We start from the raw sequence: 24,583 nt of genomic DNA on the forward strand, positions 1-24,583 counted from the left end.
AGAGAAACTCCACTGGTTTCAGTGGCATTTACTCTTGAACTTCCCTGGTTCATCTGACAGCAGTGTGACTGACTGTGACTCCATCGATACATATACTGTTTATATGTTGAGTCTATTGTTGATTAAATATGCACACAAATTCAACAAGCCATCAAAGAAATCACATTTGCTCTACTGCCAGGATATAAAATGAAATCTTGAAAAGAAAATGCATTCTTCTGATATATTGAATGATAAAATTTCAATAGAAAGCACTGACTGCATTATTTTAATGTGATTAGTGCCTGTGAAAGGCACTGAATTAACAGATTGGAAATGGGTGTCCTCTGTTTAATGATTTAAAACCAACAAAACTCAGCATCTGGTATCCTCTACCCTGTTCTACCAGTCTTTCTTGAGTCTGATATGGAAGATTTTCTCTGACAAGCAGGAGTTTTCCTTTACCCTTGCTGTTTACATGGAGGAGCATGCCAACAAGAAATCAGCCTCAGTTGAAACAGCTTTCTTGAGACATGAATGTTGGCCCATTACATTTTTTATGATCTGGCCTGCTATAGAAGCATTCAGGTGCTCTCAAGTTGTTTCAGGTCTCAGCTTTGATCAAGAATTGGAAGTTGTCCTGGGTTCAGCAGTAGCAGTCATGTTTTTTCCTTTGTGTTAACTGGTGCAGTGCTGTGTTTTGACTTCTAGCTTGAGAACAGTGTTGGTGAAGCCAATGTTTTTGGTTGTTGCTAAGTGATGTTTACCCTGACCAAGGACTCTGTGAGGCTCATGCTCTGCCAGGGAGGAGGGGAAGCTGTGAGGAAGCAGAGACGGGGCGCCTGACCCGGGCTAGCCGGGGAGGTATTCCATACCACAGCACATCATGCCCGGGGTGGGGGGTAACTGGGAGTTACCCGGAAGGACACGGGCTTCCGGGTGGAACTCGCTTTCTTGGCCGGTGGTATCGTATTCTCTTCCCTTGTTATTTTCCCTTATCATTGTTTTAGCTGATAGTAGCAGTGGTGATTTGTTGCTGGACTGTTCTTGTCTCAACCCGTAGGAGTTGCACTCTCTCGATCCTCCTCCCCATTCCTCCGGAATCGGGGAAGGGGAGAGCCCCGTTGTGGGGGGGGGGGGGGAGATGGACACGGACCTCGATTGTTGTCAGCTCGGCACCACTCACTGGGAGTGAGTGAACAAGTTACCTGACTGGGTTTAAACCACGACAGAAGTCTTTTCAAGTCCTGTTAAAAAAAGGTCTGTTGCTTAAATACCCAGTTGCCGCCTACACATTGAAAGTCTACTTCTTACTGACAAGCATAAGTCTTTTGGATGTCCATATGCTTTTGGGCTGTCCAAATAGAAAACCAATGCTTAAAACATTTTAGAAGAGACTTATCATACAGAATTTATAAATAGATGTAGTTAGGTAGATCCTGTCTGCTCTGCCAAAGTCTTATTACTAGATTCCCAGTCTCCTGTGCATCTTTGATGTCTTGTAACATCCTAGTTTTAGAGATGTTACTGTAAATTTAAATGAAAATATTCATAATAAAAAAGCAAGATGAATAGTCACATTTTTTTTTGCTCTGAGCATCCCAGTAATCCATATTTTTCTGAGAACAGTTGAGTAGATTGCATTTAGCCATACATTAATAATTACAACCACATAGCATTTGGGTGTAGCACTGATTTAATGTGTGTTTCTTGGTTATTCACAAATGTTTTGATTTTCCATCTTTTCGAGCACTCCTACAAGGCACTTGGTATTCATACTCAGCTGAATCTTTACATTTTTGAAAATCTGGTCCTGGTGTGGTTTGATGCAGTGGTTAGCGTGGTCCTATGTAAAATTTTGGTGAAAAAAAAAAGCAGCAAATATTTCATATATTTTGTCTTACCTTTCTTTGATTTTTTGTACATTGATTGATGCCTTGATTTTATTAGTTAATTTTTCTGTTCCTAGTGACGTGTAATATTTATGACTAATTGCATTAACCCAATAAAATTCTCTGGGGAATGAGCTATTCCCCTTGCTATTTTTAAAGATGATAAAATCCAGTCACACACTTAATACTCTTATTGGCAATGAATGAACAACAGTACAGCTCTGCAGTGTCCTCACGTCTTAGCCAAAATGTGTTGCATAGAGTCAAAATATGTTGTTATTGACTGCACTAATAATAATACAAAATACAAATTTTATTAGTTAAAAAAAAAAAAAAGAGAAAGAAAATCAAAGGAATGGAAAGGAAAGAAAAACTGCCTGAGATTCACTTCCTTACCTGTGCATTCCCTGAACTACTGGCACACAAAGGTTAATGAAACCTGGAAACAAAGTAGTAAATGATGTCAGTAGTTAGCACATTATCATTTTCTCTCATCTATTCATCTAAAGTGCGGAGCAGGTAACTTTAACTATCATTTTCAGCACAAAATAAAAGCCCCAGACCTGAGAGTTCAAGGCATTGTCAAGGAGCTCTTCAGCTTTAGCTCTTAATTAAAGTAAACATAGTTAAAAACATTTCCATTAAAAGAGAAAGCTTTAACCTCTTGTAACACTCTGACCACATTCAAATGAGGATGGAATGCATGCTACCTCATGGAGAGAGCTTGCAGTATAAAATTTTGCCAGTATAAAGGCTGCCAATAAAAACTATTGTGATTTTTCATTGCACTGTGCTCATTCACCATTGGAAAAATGCAAGAATGAGATCTTCCATACAAGTTCAGACATATGCCCTTGAGAAGCAAAGTGACTTTTCAGGGCAACTCCAAATGTCAGTGTCCCCACAGGAATGCAGATCCAACAGAGGAACCTAGTACATATATCGCCGTCATATTCACCTCAGTCAGTGAACATCATGAATCAGTGTGGCTTGGTACTGTGATTTGCTTCTCTGGGGCTGTGCTGTATAATCGTCAGCATCAACAGTTCTTCCTTAGGCTTCTGTCCAACTTGATTTGACATGGGAAGAATCTCCTTGATTTTTTAAGATATTTTTTTTAAATATATACATCACAAAACAAGCTATCACACAACTTGCTTGAATATTTTCCTGATTTGTTTTTAAACAACTTATATTTTAAGTTATAACAGGGATTCAGTGAGGGAGTAGGAAAAAAAGAATAGAGAGGACTCCATTGCCACAGAGTAATAAGCAGAAGAGTGGACAACGAAATGTTCTGCTTACACAGCTCTAACATGCCACTTCCAAAGTATTTGGCTTGTTTCTGGCAAACTTCTTGCCATATAGGTATTGGTAATTTTGAAAGACTGTTGCTTCAAAAGAGCAATAGTACTGGATAGAAAACCATTTAAAATAATTTATAAGATGAAAAATTAGAAGAATTAAAATTTCATGGTCTGGCTTGAGTAGTATCCTACAGACTTTCTGAAAGGAGACTATTCCAGAGAAGGATACTTAGGACTTTCATAAAAAAATACAATATAGAGAGGCAGAATCAAGAAAAAAAAAAGGCAAACAAAAAAAAACCCACCACAACAAAACATAACAACAAAACCACAATAAAATAAATGTCAGGGAAAACAAACAAAAACCCCAGCAAACACACAAAGAAAACAAAATAACTCCACCTTACCTGAGACAGAGGGGAGAGAGCTCCTGTGTCCCTAAAGAGCTCTCTTAAAGTTCTATGATTAGTGTTCAGATAAGGCAAAAAATATAAAAGAATCTGGATACTACTTATACTCACTTCATTTGTCTTGCTTTCAACAAGAAATCAATACAATTATCCACCTAATGATAATAGGGAGAGAAGTGCTAAACACAAAAAGGGTGAATAGCTGAAGATGTCTCTACTCTTCACTGGTGCTAAGCAAGTCAGGGACAGGTTTGCCAGTATAGTTCGGGGAAACCAGCTTTCCCAAACAGGAATACATCTCCTGACCCCGCAGCAGCAGAAGCCTTATGCTTCTGAACCAGCATTATAGATGTTTTCCAGTTCTTTGACCACTTAATCCTGATAGAGCTAGCTGCTGCACATCTATGATGTTGAACAGGCAAAAAGTAATCAGGAGAGGCATATAGAGAATGATTGAAGGGATGTAGTCATGATAAGAGACTGCTATAGATCTTCCGTAGGCCTTAGGATGCTCTATAACTTCAGCTTTTGTGCTAAGGCCAAAAAGAAATGTCAAGGAAAGATGAATTAAAGGAAATGGTCATAGGCAAGAACACTGTAGAAGGAATTAACTTTTCACCTCCACAGCTAGAACTGACCACAGACCAAGAGCAGACTGGTTTAGTTAACCACAGGTTATAAAACTCAGGTGAAAGGTTAGACCTAGTCTGCCCAAAGACAGGATGACAAATTAAGTACATCCACTTGCCATATTAGATAACAATAAGAAGGTTTTACTTCAGATTGATGCTCTCCTTCCTTTAAACCTATGTTCATTTTGAGGTTCCCACCTGTAGAAGTGAGGAGATGCCTTTAAATGAAACAAATGAGGCTGGAGCAAAATTTAGATCTAGTATACTGCTGTCAAATAATCTTTCCTAGCAGCTCAAGAAATGCAGCTAAGTTTATAAATGTTACTAGCATTTATTTAAATGCATTTACATTTATTAAATTATATTCTGTGTATACTTGTTAATAAAATGTTTGCATTAGACACTTAAAAATGAATCCACTGTGTTCCCTGATTAATAGTTTCAGTGTTTTAAAATCCATTCTTTGAAATATTTCAACTTTTACTTTAGCAGTCCTTTGAATTATTTTGGTTCCTAGATTGTGCTGGGCATCAACAACTCTCTCAAAGTGTCTATGTCATTCTTGGGAGATGTTTGTCTAACTCATTCTAGAATTCTTACTGCCGTTCAGTGAAGCTCTCTGATCATCAAAGATACTTTCTCCACCTCAGTTGTACCATAGCTTATGTTTCATCTATTCACACTCACACACAGTAAATACTTCTCAATTAAGACAATTTGTGACCACAGTTCACTGAGGTCAATGGAGTCACTTAAACTTTAATAGAATCAGGCCGTCAAAGATGAAAAACTTATTTTATGCATTTTCACTGCAATGTCATTCCATTTAAAAAAGAATCTTTTCTAAGTAAACATCACAATCTCTGGGTAGGCAATGATGTTTACCTTAAAATGGATTTTTTTTTCTTCGAAGGGTAGAATCTGGTCACGATAAAATGCTGAATATGGCTGAAGCTGCAACAGCAGTTCTACTGCAAATGAAAAAAGTTAACTTGCTTTAAAAAAACAAAGAGGGAGGAGGAAAAATTGTAGGTTTTTCAGATACAGTAAAACCTTCATGTAAGCATAAACCAGAACTGAATGTATTTTAATAAATTGCTCAATGAATGACTTTTGTCTCTGTGAATTGTTTTGGATTAGGCTATGATTTTCTCAAATGCATTTGCTCTTACAGCTTTACTGACAATTCGTTAGGAAGATGTCTTGATCTGCAGTTCATTTTTGAGCTCTGTTTGCTGGAAATATAATTACATACTACATTTCCTTTGTCTCACTGGGGGAGTGGTGTAACTACTAGACGCAGGTTTCCAGTGTCAGTGCTATGACTGGGATTTTAAATTCAGCTGGTGGCAAGTTACTGTGTGATCCAAATCACACTGAAAAGCCTTTGACTACAGCAGCACTGGCTTGTAATCACATGGCTCAGTAGCAACTCAGAACTTGCAACCTTGTTCATAAACATGTTCTGTGAGATGAAAGTACTGAAAGAACAAGCACAGCTCTGCAATCCCTAGTTACTGACTTATGTTCTGGACTAATTACCAGATTTTATTTTTTTTTTTTTTTTTTTTTTTTTAAATGAAGAGTCACAATCTAAACTCTGCATCCAGGGAAGTGGATTTTTAGATCCATGTTAATAATCACCATTATTTTACTTATTAGTAGTTAAACATTACATTAATAATGCTATTATCATGGGATCAGAATCCAAGTTGTGAAGCTGAGAATTTAAAGATATTTATCTTTTATTATTATTTATGTTCCATGCTATTTTAATAAGGTTTCCCCTTCACCTTCCTTTACGTAATTGCTATATATTTACAACATTAATTCAAAATTAATGGACCTTTATTTATAGGAATTAATTTTGTTTCTATAATAAAGCTGCTAATGAAACATATTGGTAGGTTTGTACTGTGGAACCAATTATTTCCTGCTGTATCTGTAAGTAGCGTTACAGACCAGCTTGCAGTTATTTTCCTGAACATAATTGTTACTAGATTTTGTGCAAGTTTCCTCAAAACTACATCTGCACATTAGCTGCTTTCAGTCTAGGTAGTTCACCTAAAAACTTAAAGAAACCATTAGGATTCTCTGCGGACTCCTGAAAATAGTTTTGAGATGTTTAACAGTTTACACTGAAGACTGTATATTGAAAATATTCATAGAACTTTCCCAAAAATACAAGACTTTTCAGGTATGGAAGATACAGAGAAAAGAAGTATGTTTTTTTTTAAATTAGTTTGATAGATCAAGTTTAGCTGACTAATATGAACAATCTCCACTTGTTTCCCTATCAACTCACCTCTCAATCTTGTGGCACTGAACAGTAAAAGTAATTTTTAGGAAGTCTGATGTGATCAAAAGACACCAGGACAGAAAGATAAAATGGCCAAGAATGCATTATGGCATAGAAGAATGCATTATGGTGGTCTATTCAGATCATTATCATCACTTGATTCATAACATTTCACTCTGTAATTCTTAAACTAGAGGAAATTACTCTTCCTTGCTCTCTATGTAAGTAGCACAATGTTCAATCACCTCTAGCTCAACTGAAGTGCTTACTTTAGGAAGTTGTCTATCTGCTAGTTTCTCTGCATGGAGTTTTGTTTGATAGACACCATACAGATTTCAGTGGTAGACCTTCTTGAGTCATGTGAACCTGAGGTACATCTAGTCCACGGTATCCTCAGAGCTTCAGAGGATTGTAACTAGCTTATGATGCCATCAGAAGTCCAGTTTTCAGGTCTCTGCAATAGAGTGGATAATCTCCCTATCTATAGATGACATTCAATTTGTGTCTCAAACAATAGCGATCACATCAGAAAATATCCTTTGACAGTTAAGCCGTCTGGGAAAAGCCTGGAGTGGATAGTGAGTGAAGTAGCATGTATTCCTTGTAATGGTCTTATGCCTGGTCATGTGAATTTTAACAGTCTCTATTTTAGAAAACATAAATACAATTGTTCATAAAATATTCTTGGTCATAAAATTAACGTCCCCTTTTTAAAATTCAGCTGAAGTATTTGACTCAGTGACCCTTCATGACAGAAATCCCACAGGCTGATTACATGCTGTGTGAAGTATTATTCGCTCTTTTGTTTTACATTTACCTGTCATTAACTTCAAGTGACCCTCTTGTTGTTCTTGTGTTCTGAGACAGAGTTAAAAAGATGGATCGGCTAGTTTTTGACTCTACCCTTCTTAATCTTAAATGCTTTAATTAAATCTCTTTTAGTGTTTCTTTTTCACCACTAAATCACTCTAGCTTCTGCAACCTTCATATGCAAATCTTGCTATATTCGTAACTCTGTTTTCTGGACTTCCACAATTTTAAAATTCTTCTACTATTCACATCCCAAACTGAATTCTGTATTTCATATCAAGCCCATCTTGTCCACTACTTCAGAAGCAAGTATTTTTTATTTGTAACATGGGATATAAATACTCAGTTTTAATCACTTGATGAATAATCTAAGACTGATTTAATAATCCTTTACACTGATCACCTCTTCTGTGATAGGTTTGTTTGCCAAATCAAGCATGGGCATACTGACTAAGTGAGTATACAAGAAACCTGATATAGCTGGCCTTCATCTTCTCAGGATCTGTATGGTCACTTCTTCTAGAAAGCTGAGCAGGAGCTTGCTTGCTTTGCTGTGGGCTATGGTGTCATATATGCTGTCTGAGAATTGTTAGCTTTCTTTTCCCCACAGTCTATGATTCTATGATTCTATGATTTGCTACATGGGTGCAGTTGTACCTAAATTTGTTTTCCTTAATCTTCTGGAAATGCTGGGAGGTTTATCTCTGAGCTCATTGTGATCATTGCTTTTTAAGGTTTAGAATCTATACTTTTGACTAGAGACTACATGGATTATAAAACCAATACCAGGTTTTCAAAAGCATTAAAACACTTCAGAAAACATATAAACAAGTAGTAAGAGTCAGTTTCAATTTCAAAAAGCCCACACAAATGAACAGCTATTATTCACAATTTCTATTCATTTGTAGTTTCATGATAAGACAGTTCTGTAGCAATAATATTTTTTAAAGTGTGTAATAAACATTGAAAATATGCCAGCGATGCCTGCCACAGGATTTAAAAGTAATTGTTTATGTTATTCTGCTTGCTTGCGGATTTGTGCTTCAAGCTTTGCTTTATGTCTACAGTAAGTACTTCAGAGCTTACAAAGCAACACACCTGCAATCCTCCTTGCAGAGAACTGATCTGCTTAACTGCATGCCTGTAGCATGTGGAAAACTCGTAGTGAAAGCCCTCCCATCCCTCGCCATTCAAACTAAGTAAGTGTAGGATATATATTCGTCCACTGTAGGAGCAAAGCTTTTGCATCCTGGCAATTAAAGTTGGGAACACTTTCTGTGCATCAACAGTATCTTGTAGGAAACAGTGGAACATTTTCTGTCTTGCTCTTCAAACACACCAAATGTAAACTGTCTGAACCACAACAGTAGTCTTTGTGCATATGAAATGAGCAGGGCAAAGAAAGCCCCTATGAAATAGCTGTGGTTAGTGGCTTGTGGGCGGAGTGAGGCAAGAAACTCGCTTTTAATCAATTATGTGATAATCAGTGACATATGGAATCATATTTTTGCTTGACTCCATTCTTTCCCTGCAGGCCTCAGTTGCTTCCCCATTTTTTCTCCCCCGCATTCAACCCCCCTTCCCCAGCAGACCAAGTGGAAATCTGTCTATTGTTTTTTTTGTAATACATATATATTTGAAAACCAGACGTAAGTCTTCAAAGGAGCCTGCAGTTTAACTGGGGAAGAATTGCTTAAGAGCTGCAGTTTGTTGAGGAGGCTGTGATAAAATGCACATGCTCTTGCTGTGTTTTCCCATGCCAGTTTGACTCAAAGCATGGCCCCATGATGCCACTGGCCAACAGCAGCAAAAAGCTGACTTGGAGACTCATGTCTTATACCATGTACTTGTATTTTCATGAACTGCAATGCAAGCATTATAAATGAAAATCAGTGTGTTCTTCTGATCCTATGCTCCTTTTTCATCTGTTCACTTTGGATCCATAAAGCCAAGGCTGAAATGGATATCCTTTTAGTGGGATTTGTGTTTACTTCTAGGAACAGCTTTTACATCTCATATTTTGGCTTTTACTCGTGGCACAGATAATGCAAGGTATTTGCTCACAAGGCTATCTTAAAGACCTGCATTTAGGCAGAAAGTCCTGTGGATCTGTGATTCTGTTGGTCTTTTTTTTTTTGTAAGTGAGCAATGAAATCCACAGTTAGGCTCTTTTCCTCCTTCACACTTGAGTATCTGGGTTTAGAGTCTCCTTGTACTCATGACAGAATTTTGGAGAAACTTCTTTGTAAATGAGATGTATTGTCTGAGAAGTTACAGAGAATCTTAAAGTTTTATTTTGAAGTCCAGGTTTTCATAACCAAAGAAAAACAATTCCCTCATATTCTGTATTTTTGTGAAATACCATTTTTTTCCCCAAATATCTTGCTACTATTATTGCCGCCATTCTACAGCTAGGCAGTTTGAGACACATTATACAAGTCACAGATTGTCTAAGGTAACTGCGCTATAAAGAAACTTAGGTAGATACTAGAAATAGAAGATTTATATTATTTGAGTATCTTCTGAGCTATTATCTTGAGTTTGTAATGGTGTTTTAGGCAGGGTGACTCAGAGAATAGGCCATGTAGCATAAACTTTGGGGTTCAAGTCTAATCTGAGTTCTTCACACCAGCTTGCTAAATGACTTATTCCATGTTCTTGCATCCTGTAATCCCATTTCTCAATCTGTGAAGTAAGGGGATAATGTCCCAAACTTTCGTTTTGTTGATGCTAATGCATGTTCTATATATTACTCGTTAACTGTCTACAGGCACTGCCCAATGACTTGGTGAGATGGACTCTCCAAGGGAATCATTCTGCAAGCTATGCTGACAATGTTAAAAATCCAAGTGGATATGGAAGGGTTTGTCTTTATTTTGGAAGAATTTTTCCTCTCTTTTTACAAGGAAGGGAAAGAAGATGAAGCAGAAGGTCTCCTCTTTCCCAGTATACATTATCAAAATGTACAGAACAAAATGAAGTCTGAGATGGCACTGTAAAGATCCTTCCAGTGCTATGATCTATGGTCTGTATATGGTTCCTTCCATATCTGTGGTCTGCTCAGATCTTAATTTATGATAGTAAGCCATTACTATAGTTTACAGACAGTCCAAACAGCTCCTACATACTGCAGCAGCAGAGAATATTATCCGAACTCTGCTGGGAGACTACTAATCTTCTCAGATTTTCTAGCTCTTGTTCATCAGCAATGTCATCTATATTTCCATGCAGCTTATTCCATATTTAACAAGCATTCAGTAGTTTACTAGCTGCAGTTAGGTTTCCTTTGATTGGAGCTCAGTCTATGTGTAGGTAAACTGAGATATTTTATTCAATAATATATTGCAAAATTGTATGTAGACCACAGAAGGTTATACAATATTGAAATTTATTCCAGTGTTGTCAACATGCTTAAATTAAAACCGTAACACATACTTGTATAGACTCCTCATGTGTTCATAAAATATGTCAACAGTTTCTGCAAGTCATCAGGCTTTAAGTAATTCACGATCTGGATAGTTTTCTTACCAACTCTCCCTAGGAATTGGGCTGTCTAAGACAGAGGCGTTAAAGAGCAGAAACCAGATGACAAATAGTCAATAGTCTGTATTCATGAAAGTAGGCAATTATAGAAACATAGAAGGTAAACACTTTGAGAAAAGAGCTGAGCTTTGTTCTGGTCAGAAAGCATGAGAATGACTAAGAGTTTAACAAATAATAGTTTTGATTTTAATGGTCATATAATAATTTAACTTTTTCTCATAAACACAAGACTTCTCTTACCTGAAATTCAAGCTAATGTTTTCTTGTGAAAACCAAAATAGACACAAATATGTTCAAATAGAGACTTAGTCTTCACGTCATTTTTGTGCCCTTCATAATAAGTGGTTTTATTTACTGTTGACTACATAATGGAATATTTAGAGAGGTACTATGTTGTTCTAGTGTCTTGCTTCCATAAATCCAGTAGAAACTGATCTCATTTATTTTTACTGCTAAAACTAAAGGTCTGGGATTTGACATTAACTTGCTGACCTCATTCAGCTTTTCTTTGCTTCTTTCTTTTGTTTCAACTTAAACCTTCCAAGGCATGTGCAATAGTCTCCAGTTGTAATGTTCATGTGTTTACATGTATGTTTATGCATCTGTATAGCACAGATATACTTTTAATCTTTAATAATAAAAAGTGTTTGTGATAGCAGCAAGCCAATCTATTGTACCTCATTATTACAAATAATCTCCACTAGAGAGAAAGTGGTTCATAAGTCATGAAAGGCAGAACCTCAAGTGTGTCATAAAGGTAATTTGCCTTTATTTATTATCACTCTGCCCAAGAGGCTTTTGATATATTGAATACTTTAGGGGTTTTATTAAATAACCTCCAGTGAGGAACTTAAAGTCTTTAGGATTCTTCTCAGGACACATCATGTCAAGGGTTAAATTGAATTTCAGTATGATATGGATTGCATGAAGTTTGCATGGAAGCTTTTTGTGCTCAGGCAATAGGTCTGATTTTATGGCTTGCTAGCAGGGATATAACTGTTATGTCTTGGAGTTTACACTAGTTTAAGTAAAGGTGACTTTTTGGAAAGCAACAGGATCATATTGAGGAAACATTGACACAAGTGAGGAATTGTATTTTTTACTACTTTTTTTCAACAAACACCCTTTTGCCTGTTCAGCTCTGTGCAATGCTCAAAAAATAATTCACAACAGTAAATGTGACTGACACTTCGAATAGTAAAATATCAGTTACACCTCCAGACAAATGAACCTTGCTGTGCACAAGCACTGGGCACAAAATTGTTAGTATCACAAGCTGTAAATATGAAGATTGGGCAAGACCTTGTACAGTCAGGACACTATGGTGGAATTATTACCCAAGTTAAAGTAGAATGCATGTTTTCAGACTTCTTGTATATACCAAATATTCCCACACACATTAAAAAAAAAAAAAAAAGATATTAAAAAAAAAAGACAAAACACACACACAAAGAAAACCCACCAAACAAAGCAAAACAGAAAAAACCTTGCACAAATATTAAAATATTAAGTGCCTTTTATGTTGATCACTTCATGTGATGCTCAAATGTCACACAAACTTATTAATGGCTATCTTTAAACAGGTATACAAAAGCTTGCTGAAGTATTTTGGGGGGAAGGTGGAAATAAGTAATACAAAAATGTTATGACATTGCTCTTTAAAGTAACAGTGAAATTTATAGCAAATGACTAGATATTAATTCCTATGGCAAGTGTGTGTCTGCAGAAACTAATGTATTACTACAGTGGCATACACAAATTAAGTGGGTTACTGCTGGTCCAGCAGTAATAGCTACTCCTTAGGTAGTGTTGCCATTAAGTCATTTTGACTATTTTCTTTATAATATTTTTCTGGGCAAGTTGTCCTGGGTTCAGCAGTAGCAGTCATGTTTTTCCTTCTTGGTAGCTGGTGCAGTGCTGTGTTTTGACTTCCAGCCTGGGAACAGTGTTGGTGAAGTCGATGTTTTCAGTTGTTGCTAAGTGATGTTTACCCTGACCAAGGACTTTGTGAGGCTCATGCTCTGCCAGGGCAGAGGGGAAGCCGGGAGGAAGCAGACGGGGCACCTGACTCGGACTAGCCAAGGAGATATTCCATACCACAGCACGTCATGCCCGGGGTGGGGGGGTAACTGGGAGTTACTCGAAAGGACACAGGCTGCTGGGTGGAACTCGTTTCTTGGCCGGTGGTATCATATTCTCTTCCTTTGTTATTTTCTCTTATCATTGTTGTCGGTGGTGGTAGCAGTGGTGATTTGTGTTGTACATTGGTTGCTGGACTGTTCTTGTCTCAACCCGTGGGAGTTGCACTCGTTCAATCCTCCTCCCCATCCCTCCGGGATAGGGGAAGAGGAGAGCCGGAGGGGGGTGGGGCTCAATTGCTCTGAGCCTGGCACCACTCACTGGGAGTGAGTGAACAAGCTGTCTGGCTGGGTTTAAACCATGACACAAATGATGTATGCCACTTTTTTTTTTTTTTTTCAAAACTTGTGTTTGGTAAGGTGTCATTCTCTTTATCCATTGAATTTATACAATTATACTTTCAAACATTTCTCAAAATCCCACTGTATACCCAAAGCAAATTTTCTGATTTGCATTCAGTATCAATCATACTTTTGTCATATATCTAGGTCTAAATTTAATTCATTTCAGGGTGTGTCTGTTCACACAAGGTAGCTTCATTTTATGACATTCTCATCTATATTAATGCCCCATTGATTTTAAACCAAGTTCACAATCCGTTCAGACTGGCAATAATATTTTCTTTTGTCTGATTTAAGATCAAACTAAATCCCTGACATAACTTTTAACATTTCTGTTGCTGTTCTTCTGTTAGTAGACAGGCTGCTTCCAAGCAATTTGTTTGAGAAGATTATGATTGGTCATTTAACTGCACTCTTCATCTTGCATTTTGGTGCAGCCACATTGTGACATAGAAAGACAACAGCTGCCCTATTTCTATGAATAAGTGGCACACCGTTACCTTATTTAGACAAATATGACACCTTTGATCTTCTATAATCCTGAATGAAACCCAAAGGATTGATGCAAAAGGAATAACTGATGATTAAAAAAAAACAATCCAACAATATAAATTATAAAATTTTCAAAACAGACCAAATTTGGAAATTAGTTGTCTGCCAGGTGTTTTATTTGTGGGAATGATTTGGTACATACATTTGGTGAGTAATCCAGAAGACATCTGGATAGGCTTCACAACCTTCTGCAACTTTTCCAGACCTGTCTAAACTTCTGGTGAGCGGTGCCTCGGTTGCAATTTTTATATCTATCCACTCAGCATTATTATTTTTTTTTCTCTGGGTTATGGTATGACTCCACATCTGTTCCAAAGGTCAGTGCTAAGTTATGCCTCGGAGACAATCTCTGTGTATATGAATAAGACAATTCTCTTGATAGTGTAGGTGGCTGGGACATAGAACATATAGATGTCTTACCAAGTGGGATACAACTTTTGGCAGTGTGAAGGATTTGTCGTAATTTTTTGATCTTTGTTTTCACTTAATCTAGTTCACACTTTCACCTTTGTAACAAAACTGATTTGAAGCTGTGATATTGTATCGCTACATTTCAATATGAGCAGCCTTGCTGCTTCATTATATCGGCATTTCCAATATGACTTTGTACTTACATGCTCAAACTATTTTTCTCTCTTTCCTTCTCTCCCTAACCTCTTCCATCTCTTCTTTTTATTACTCCTTTCTTGAATCTCAGGAAGGTGGGTTAGATCAGGCACAGTGCAGTACTAACACAGCTACAGAGCTGCTGGTTTAGGAATGGTCCATGTCCAGCAGTTCTGATTATGGATAAATGCAGATAAATGTTCAGAGATTCTGCATCCAGTCTTGTAGCTTGGCCTACTGGAAGTGCCACACAAGGAAATTGGAATGGAACTTTTGCCTTTGGGGAGAAAAGGTACAATCTTGGTTGTACATAGGATGATTTGTAGCAAAGTGGGTATGAATGTTAGGGCTTTGGCAGCTACTATAATGAAAAGACATAGGGTTATGAAATTATTATTAAAATAGTAAGCACCTCAGGTGTGAATTTAGTCTTGGAAATTGTGGTAAAAAAAAATATTCCAAGAGAAGGATAAAACTAAAATGTGTCTGTGTCCTTCTGATATGGAAATTATAAGCATTATGTTCTTCATCTTCTAGAGTGAGACATCTGGAGTGCAGTCTTTATGTTATGATTTCTCCCAATATTTCAATTATTTGCATTTCTTGTTTGTGCTGTCTCACTCAAAAACAATAACTAAAATGTAAAAACAATCAAAAGGTGTTTTCGTATAGCTTCGCCTATCCAGATTTACATCGGAAAATTGTTCTGTCCTTAATTGGTACTTTTTTTTTTTTTTTTCTCCAGCTGGCATTCAGTTTTGAAGTTATGAGTTTAGTTCTGACGTTATTATTTTCAGGTCCAGAGATCACCCAATCTGCAGCTTTGCTTGGATTCATAAGTGCTATCCATGACCCAGACTTCTTGGGTTGCTATCCTCAGCCCAGCAGAATTAATTATGGTTAGAGTCATAGAATCGTTAGGGTTGGAAAGGACCTTAAGATCATCTAGTTCTAACCCCCCTGCCATGGGCAGGGACACCTCACACTAAACCATCTCGCCCAAGGCATCGTCCAGCCTGGTCTTGAACACTGCCAGGGGTGGAGCATTCACAACCTCCCTGGGCAACCCATTCCAGTGCCTCACCACCCTAACAGGAAAGAATTTGCTCCTTATATGTAATCTAAACTTCCCCTGTGTAAGTGTTAGCCCGTTACCCCTTGTCCTACCACTACAGTCCCTAATGAAGAGTCCCTCCCCAGCATCCCTATAGGCCCCCTTCAGATACTGGAAGGCTGCTATGAAGTCTCCACACAGCCTTCTCTTCTCCAGGCTGAACAGCCCTAACTTTCTCAGCCTATCATCATACGGGAGGTGCTTATAGGGATGTTATAGTTAGCTAGGCTGGGGTATGACCATGTTCTACTTTTAACATGAGAGTCTGGTTGTAATCCACCCTGTTCATATTGGTGAAATGCCTCAGGCTCATCACTTCACCTTCTCAGCTCAGCTTCCTTCCTTCCCTTCAAAGTGACCCACCTGTACATAAACACATCCTGCTTAGACTGTATTTCTGCTAGATCACAGCTATGCTAACCAATAAAAGCAAAAATCTTTGAATCCAAGAGAAAGAGGGAAACAGTATAAATTATTTTACCATTTCATAACAATGATTTAAATATAATGTGCATTTTCAATTCACTTGTCCGAGGGCATGCCCCATTGAAACAAGTGAGAAATATACCATCAAGTTCAATGGGAGACAATATAGGCTTTACTATTTAAAGCTATCATCCTATTAAGATAAATGAGGAACACAATCAAAGCTTCACTGCTTCCATTGGCTTACTGTGTTTAAGCATGGCCTCAGCATGGCATTGTTTTAACAGAGTAAAGGCCAAGTTTGCATTTACAAAGGTGTTTCAGGTGATTTTTATTTTCAGATGAAAGACAAGAGTATGGAGAATATGAAGAAAAAAATGCTAGTGAAAAATATGGTCCTGAACTTTGGTGTCTTTTAGATTTGTTTCTGGTCATTTGATTACCTTGGTAGTATAAACTAATAATAACAGTAACAGTAATAACGCTTAGAAAATATGACTGTGTTGTAGAGATTAAAAAACCCAAGAAGCTACACAATAATTTCTAAAAGCATTTATGATTTTGGAATATGTAAGGAGGAGCTGTGCCAAGATACTTACATCTGAAATTTCCCTTATTATCTCTGCTGGGGTTGCAGAATATTCTTCATACTTTAGCTTATAAAGCACTTGGAAACCCTTTCTGACAGCAGGTGGCTTAGGATGATGGTTTTGTTGATCATGTTAAATTATTTTTAATACAAGATCAGATATGACTTTTCCCCCATTAAAATCCAAAATCTACTAAATTCAGTGAATAGATACCTTTTTTTTTTTTTTTTTTTTATCTTGGACACCTTTTCTATTTTTCTTAATCATTCAAGCAAAATACAGTCTCATTCAATCCTTCACCAACACTTGTTCCCACTAGATACTGCAAGTGAACCTCTGACTTAGGAATTCTGCTTTTAGGGCAGGTTTTGAAATACGGATTAGAAAAAGTACCTGGTAGAATATATAAACAAATCTTGGAGCACCACAGACGTTTTCTTCTTCAGAGAAATGCCTAAAGTACTGGGCTATGCTCCTCCCTCCAAGGGATTTAAATGTGGGGGGGTGGCTCTCCGAGGAAATCAAGCATGAGGCAGGGGGTTACTCAGCCATGCTTGGATGGACACAGGTCTGCAGGGCAGAGCTCTTCAAGCTTGGGCAGTATATACTTTTGTGCTTACAGAACTCGGAGGCTATGCTTTCATGGGAGCAAGTCTGACCAATAACTTTGTTCAGGACTCCAGGAAGCAGAAATCTATGTAGAGGAATATTACCTATGCAAATTTTGACCAAATCAGTCAGTTCATAGGGATGTAAGTTAAAATTCAGATACCTTCAGCCAAATAAACTGTGCGTGTTTATAACAAAGAAATGGAGGAGATGTAAGATCAATGGTGTGGAGTCAACATAATATTTTGATGAATAATCAAAAGTCAGGCCTCAGAGAAGTGAACTGAGAACTTACAGTTTCCACTGAAGATAGCATAGAGTTGGAGGTGTTTAAGAACTCCTGTGACCAGACCCATTGTTTATGTTACTTTTCTCATGCTTCTCATTTAAAGGAAGATCCGGAAAAAATTGAGGCTTAGAGAGTTTTGAAAAAAACTAGATTGGCAAGCTGGTAGTGCATTAAAAGTGGGAGTCTGCAATGAGACAAAGAGCTGCAGTCTGGCACTACAGGGAGATGGAGGATGTGAAGAAGAGGTCCAGTAGAAAAAAAATCAACTCCGGTACATCTATTTTCAACAGAGATTGTGTGTTCTAATGACTAGAAGGGTATCTGTGCGGATTTCTCTGATCTGTGGTTCATTACTCATAGTCCTTCCTCAGATTTCACCCATATTGACAACAAATTTAGTAAGAAGACCAAAGAGTCTTGTATTTGTTAAAGTTTCATGCCATCATCAACATATTCTGCTTTAAGACTTAAGTTACTTCTACCCACTGCAAATAATAGTTTCCATACTTTCAATACCTCGAGGGAGTTTGAAAATGACTAATTGATGGTTTTTCCCTGCTTTAAATCATTACTGTATTTTGGACTTAGAAATGTGTGGCTAAGTCATGTAGTCATCAAGTGAGGAATTAGTCTCCCTAGTGCCAACAGTAAATTCTCCAGTTCACTCAGCAACCAGTTGAACAAGCTCCTCAATATTTAACCACGTCAATTGTAAACAGGCAGATTCTTTGGCTCTGTTGTTTTCTCATGAGAACCTAAACCTTCCTTGTCAAAATATGTGTCTTACAATTGACGTTCAGCTGCCTTCCTTCTAATGAACTTTTCTGCCTTGTGTAAGACAATGCCTGCTCTATGCCTGCATTGTATAAGTCATGCATCCATTAAAAACCCCATCTATAGAGCCATGTATAGAAGAGCATGTCTGGCTGGGAGTTGCAAATTTCCAAGTAACTTTTTTGTTGTGATGTTGGTTTTTTTCCCCTCTCCTGAGTGTTGGATGCATAATATTTTCAGGTAACTCTGACTACTGTGTGATATTTAATCACCTCCACTGCCTCACAGTAATCACTTTTATTGCATTATGGTAGTCAGCATATTCTGTGCACTTTAATACACATGATGTTGAAGGGGGAATATTTTTCACTGAAGGCTTTATGGAAAACTTTGCATTTATTGATTTCTGTTAGAAAAACCTCGTTATTCTCAGAAAATCGATGAAACTGATTGCTGTGGCCATATTTGTTCAAACAAACAAATAATACAGCATAATGACAACGCTATCTCTCAATTCCACATTTCACCTGGAGAAGGAAAGCATTTGATCTGGAAATCCTGTGTACTACATCAGTCCGCAGGAATATCTTTTATTCATGTGTATTAAAAAAATATGCAAAGAGTTTGTACAAGTTGGATAGGAAAAAAAAAAAAATTCTACAAAAATAAAACAAACTCATCCAAACAAGCATTGCAGATTTGGGACTTCTGGGGCCAAACTGTCAGAGACAGTTGCTATTCTTCTTTGGAAATATGCCGAAAAATTTGTATGTATAATTTTTCACAAGTAAATTTTTGCATTGAAAAAACAAAAGCTTTCCATGGGAAAACTATGCCATGCATAGAGAGCAAGGCTCACACAGCTGATGATTGCAAATCATCCATTCTTAGTGTTTATCTATTAAAACTGTGGAAAAAAGAGGAATAAAAGGAATATACAAATTCAAATCGTGTAGCTCCTCTAGCTTCCTATAACACTGTGCATGCTGTTTCCAAGCTTTGTGAACACAAGTATTGCTCATTCAAAACTATGTTTGCAAAATGAAAATCATACTCAAAATGTAATTGTTGATGTAAAAACAAGAATCTGCTGCATTGCAACACATTTTCTTGTCAGAGAATGTACACATCTCACAATACATTGCATCACAGTGAAACTAGCTCAACATGTCAGTGTTATATGGCTACCAATTAAGGAGGGTTCTTGGCATGAATGATGTTCTGCCTGAGGCCAGGTCACCCTCTGATGTAAAAGATTGCAGCTTCAGGGCACTGGCGGTTCTGATCCTCTCTGTTCAGTACAAACTGAATGAGCTGAGCCTTACAGAAACCTTGTGAGCCAAGGCACTGTTATCATCTCCATTTTACATATGGGGATTGAGGTGCAGTCAAAAGATGTCTCTGAATGTTCACAATGAAAAATCTAGAGTCTGACTGTTTTCAGAGGGCTTAAAATTTTGCACAACTTTACACATTCCTAGCACAGTTCTCATTGACTTTAACTTGCTTACATGCAGTTACACTGAAATCAACAACTCAAAATTACCAGCAAGCCCATTTGGGAAGTCAGCGGAGTGCTATAACAGCAACACGCCCCTGATCATAAATCACAGGTGAAAGAATAAGCTTTCATTCTCCTTAGGGGGAAATGCATTCAATTTTTAAACAATAGAATGATTTTGATTCATCTTTTAACTAACAAAAAGTAGCATCTTGACAATTTTAATGGAATAATTATACAGTGATGGTCATCTAGAAATGTGCCTATTTTCAGGTCTTTATGTCCTGACAACTCTAAGAGTTATCAGCTGGAAAACTGGCATGCAAACACAGACTTTCAATCACTAAAACCCTGCAGGACTGGATTTGACTATCCTGAGGTTCTGCCTGCAGTGTCAAGGGAGATGAAAGGCTTTTGATTCTCTAGGTGTAGGATCCAGTCATTGTCCTGATTAGTTCTGCAAAAGCGAAAACCTTTTCAATATATTAAAATACACAATCAAAGCCCTGAGAAACTTGGAGATTAACAGCAGTTCACAAGGGTTTGCACTGACCTTTGTTTCAGTCTCAATTTGCATGAGTTTGCAACGTCTGCATTTTGCTCTGTGTTTCTTGTTGGAAACCTTGAATCCCCTTGCCAGAGACTGGAGATGGTGAGAGCACTCATCTTAACCCTAGCATGGCATTTGAAGCATAGCTGCCAGTATCACTTATGCATGAAACCAGTCCTGACAAACAATATTGTTTCAAGCCTCTTGATAGTGCTTTCCCTATGCCATATTGTATTTGTGAGGACTCAAGATGATCATCCTGGCTTGGTGTCTGTCTGTTAGTGTGGTGCAAAGAAGACTCCTAACAGGTTCGAAGCAGCTGCTGGGTTGTAACACCTTTATGGTCCCATCCACAATACCTCTACTCCACCACCAGGTCTTCATCACCTTCTTTGCCTTCAGGATGAAAAATGAACTTGCAGAGTAAACTTGTGTGATGCATGGACATATTCATTCACGTTCATCTACTGATGCATCTGCTGAAATGGTGACATTACTCCAGGGCCTGCAAGTGATGGTTGCGTCCGGTTTACTATAGCACATACAGAAGGCAGTGGGAGCTCCCATATATTCTAGCCACCATGGGGCTTTGCACCTCTATCTTCTGTTTCTGCCAATGTGCATCGTCATTAACTTTATGGGACCCCATGACAAATGGCCCATTCAGGCAGTGCCATGGAGCTTGGCAGCCTGGGGATACATCCTACAAACTAAGATGCTATCACCAGAGGAGAAACAGGACACAGGGGAAAGTCCCAGCAAGACTCGGTGAATTTGGGGCTCAAAAATAAAACATTTTTTTTTTTTCATCCAAAACTCTTAGAATGAACTTTGGTAATATTGTTCCGCTTAAGTCACCTTGTGCATTCTAGTTCATTCTTGATCACATCATGAAACAACCCCTTAGGATGGCATCACTCAGCAAAAGCAACATGAAGCAAAGTCCTCCATGAGTCACTGCCCAAGGCAGAGCAGAAGTATGAAGCAGCATGTGCAGGTCTGTGAAGGGGCAAATAACATATGGTGGCAGAACCTTTGGAGATGCCTTTTCAGCTCCTGCATACAGCACACTTAGCCCCTAGCAGTATTCTGCCTCTCATATGCATTAAAATTCAACCACAAATTTGGAAAAAAAAAAAATAAATTAAAAAAAGGAGTGGAAAAAGTAATCTAATACAGTTCGATATTCTTTTTCATGTTACATTATCCTGCTAACAGATACCATCAATCGCAGCTTTTAAGAAGTATGGTGACATTCTAAATGGTCTATGAATATTACTTTAAAATTGAGACTAATTCCTTGGATGAATTTAAACTTTACTTTTCCTCACACTCACTTTTGCTTTCAGATCTCTTTCTCTTTCTCTTCTCCCTCCCACCCCCTCAGGATTTCCATGGCCACTGACATATCAGACTGCTGTAGTTAAACTAGTGAAATAACAGGTAGAAGTACTATAAGAAAGTTTCTGTATGGCATTTTAAAGCTTTCTTGGAAAGTGTTTTAGGCTGAATGAATGATACAAATGACCACAAAGCTACCTGGCAATATTTGTAACCACTCATCAGTTTTTTGATGATATTTTTGAACCATCAATTTATATAATTCTTCTGAACCGAAGATTTTAATTGAACCATATAAAAGCAACATGACTTTTGGCTAGTATATGATACCACTCCAAATAAAACACAAACCAAAAGCCAACATATTAAACCTTCAATTTTTTTTTTTTAATTTTCAAATATTTACTATGACACTTTGGACCAAATTCTCTGTTTGCATTGGCTCATTGCACAGAAGTGAATTACTAGTGAACTGTTGTTTAATGGCTTCCAAACTGTCATCTCCTCCACTGGCCTTGCATAAAGTACTGCAGCATGGGGCAAACTCTATTAAGCAGATTATCAGTTGTCTACTGGCAATAGCTTCAGAGGATCTGGGTTTAAATGCAGTCCATAGTATTATGATCCTTCTCCACAGCTATCAGATCTCTTCGCAGGGAGGTCTTGCATACTTGAGGACAGTGTGGAAAGTGACTGTAACTTGCTATCTGTTTCTTAAGGACTGAGTAATGACAAAAAACTTCACAGATGCAAAGTTTTAACCAGGCCCCAGTATCCTTTATTGCTTTCCCTCTTTCTGTTTACATCTGCCTATTGTCTTCTTAGACGGTGAGGAAAAAAGGCCTATATGTCTTTTGTAAGTGTTGACAGGAATCCCCTCAAGCTTAACAAATTATTTGCTTATTCTGCCCTGTATTTATTCTGCCCTGTATTCTAAGAACCTCTGGTGGTATCTGTTCTGGACTGAATTGCTCCCAGTCCAGAATGGAGGACTTGCCTGTCAGCCTATGCAAGTCCTGTACCTTCCCATAAACGGAATATAGATGCTGGGATTGTTTGGGCATGCACATGTGTCTCTGCAAATGTACAAGGTAGACACACAGATCTATATGTATGATTTTAAGGAGGGTGGACTATTTTAATAATCAGTCTTTGATTTTGAATACCTTGGAGCTAACTCACTGGCTGAATAGACTTTTCAAATGAGCAAGGAACAACAGGACAGAGTTTGCAAATTCTGTGTGCAAATTGTTTGAAGAATCTTTCTGAGCATGTAGTCTAATGGCTGGGTTGCTTTCTAAGGGCAAATATGGAGGAGGAATTTTCCTCTTTTGACACTGAGCAAATATAGAACTATGTTACATACTTATTGCAAGCCACGGTCAGAGAGGAATTTATAGTATTTGCAGTCTGCCAGGGTAAGTGATAAGCTAAACCATTTCATAATTTCAAGCCTCACCTTTCTGCAGTGTGATCCATCCTCCTGTGCTTCAGGCAGACTGCCAGGCAGCAAAATTATTCAGATGTGAACTTGGTAGGTAGACATTCCTACCTTGGTAGGTAGACATTCCTTGGTAGGTAGACACTGGTAGGTAGACATTCCAAAGTCCCACTTTGCCCTTTATCACTCTCCTTTGCATGTGGTGTCATTAGTTTTGATGGAGGGCAGGATTTTGTTCCATGGATGTTGATGGACAGTCCATGCACTGCGTGTATTTTTTTGCAGGCAAATATTTGAAACATGCTGTCCTTCTCACCTTCTCAGTCTCTAGTCAACTTTCAAAGATGCCTATCCTTGTTAAATCTGAATCCATTTTCTCTGAGTGTACTCTCATATTCCAACTATTTGAGGCTGATGTCATTTGCTAACATTCAGTTTTGAGTTGGCTTTTGTAACCTGTGCTTAAGACATCTTAAGGTGGAGAATTTAAATTTGTAAATGCTTATTTGGAAACGATAGAGTATATTATTTCAGGGCCTCAATCCTGTAGTAATTATTTGCACTGCCTTAAGTACTGAGTGAAATTTTTATTTGGAGGTCAGAGTATATAATTAGAAAGTACATGATCCTTTTGGCTTTCATTATCCCTTATGAGGGTGTAAACTGGCACAGATTTACTGAAAGCATTGAATTGTTATTATTTACCTAATAGCTGAGCCATGAAGTCCCAAGTGAAATTGAAACTTTACTTTATTATAGACTGTAAGTGCCATGAGGCAGTTGCTCTCCAAAGAAACACCCTGTCGAAATATAGGAGAAAAAAAAAAAGGGAGAGGAACAGCCAGCCAGAAGATAAAAGAGCCTTTCTCAGGGGATGCCTAGATTTTCTGAGGCCTGACGCAGTGTCTTAGTCTCTGGGTAATGCTGCCTCTTCAGCAGCTGTTTGCCATTTTACACCAGTGCAAGGAATGATCTTATGAATCTGTTTCAAGTCTGTCTTCATAATAGTGCTGAGAAACTGCAGTTCCCAGAGAAGTTCATGGGATTAGAGGGAATTGAATGTCTAAACAGGGCCCTGGGATCACAGGATGGTTCAGGCTGGCATGGACCTCAGGAGGTCTCTAGTCCAGCCTGCTGCTCAGAATAGGGTCACCTGTAAGAATAGGTTGTTCAGGGCTTGGTCCAATTGAGTCGTAAAAACCTCCAAGGATGGAGACTGCACAACATCTCCAGCTAACCTGTCCCACCACTTGGCTGTCCTCATGGAGAATTTTTTTCCCAGTATTTAGCTGGAGCTGGGGTTTGCACATAAATTTCATTAGTGTATTTGGTCTCAAAGGAAAAAAGATAAAGTATCAAAAACATTGAAAGCAGTTTCCTTAAGTATTTCTTCATATGAGTCTTTTCAAGGCTAGCCTCACAAAAGAACAGAAGACAT

Source organism: Pezoporus flaviventris, unplaced genomic scaffold (genome assembly GCF_033815535.1).
Source record: "Pezoporus flaviventris isolate CSIRO_AGI_PZ_B2104156 unplaced genomic scaffold, CSIRO_AGI_Pfla_v1 ptg000036l, whole genome shotgun sequence".
In the NCBI taxonomy this organism is placed as follows: domain Eukaryota; kingdom Metazoa; phylum Chordata; class Aves; order Psittaciformes; family Psittacidae; genus Pezoporus; species Pezoporus flaviventris.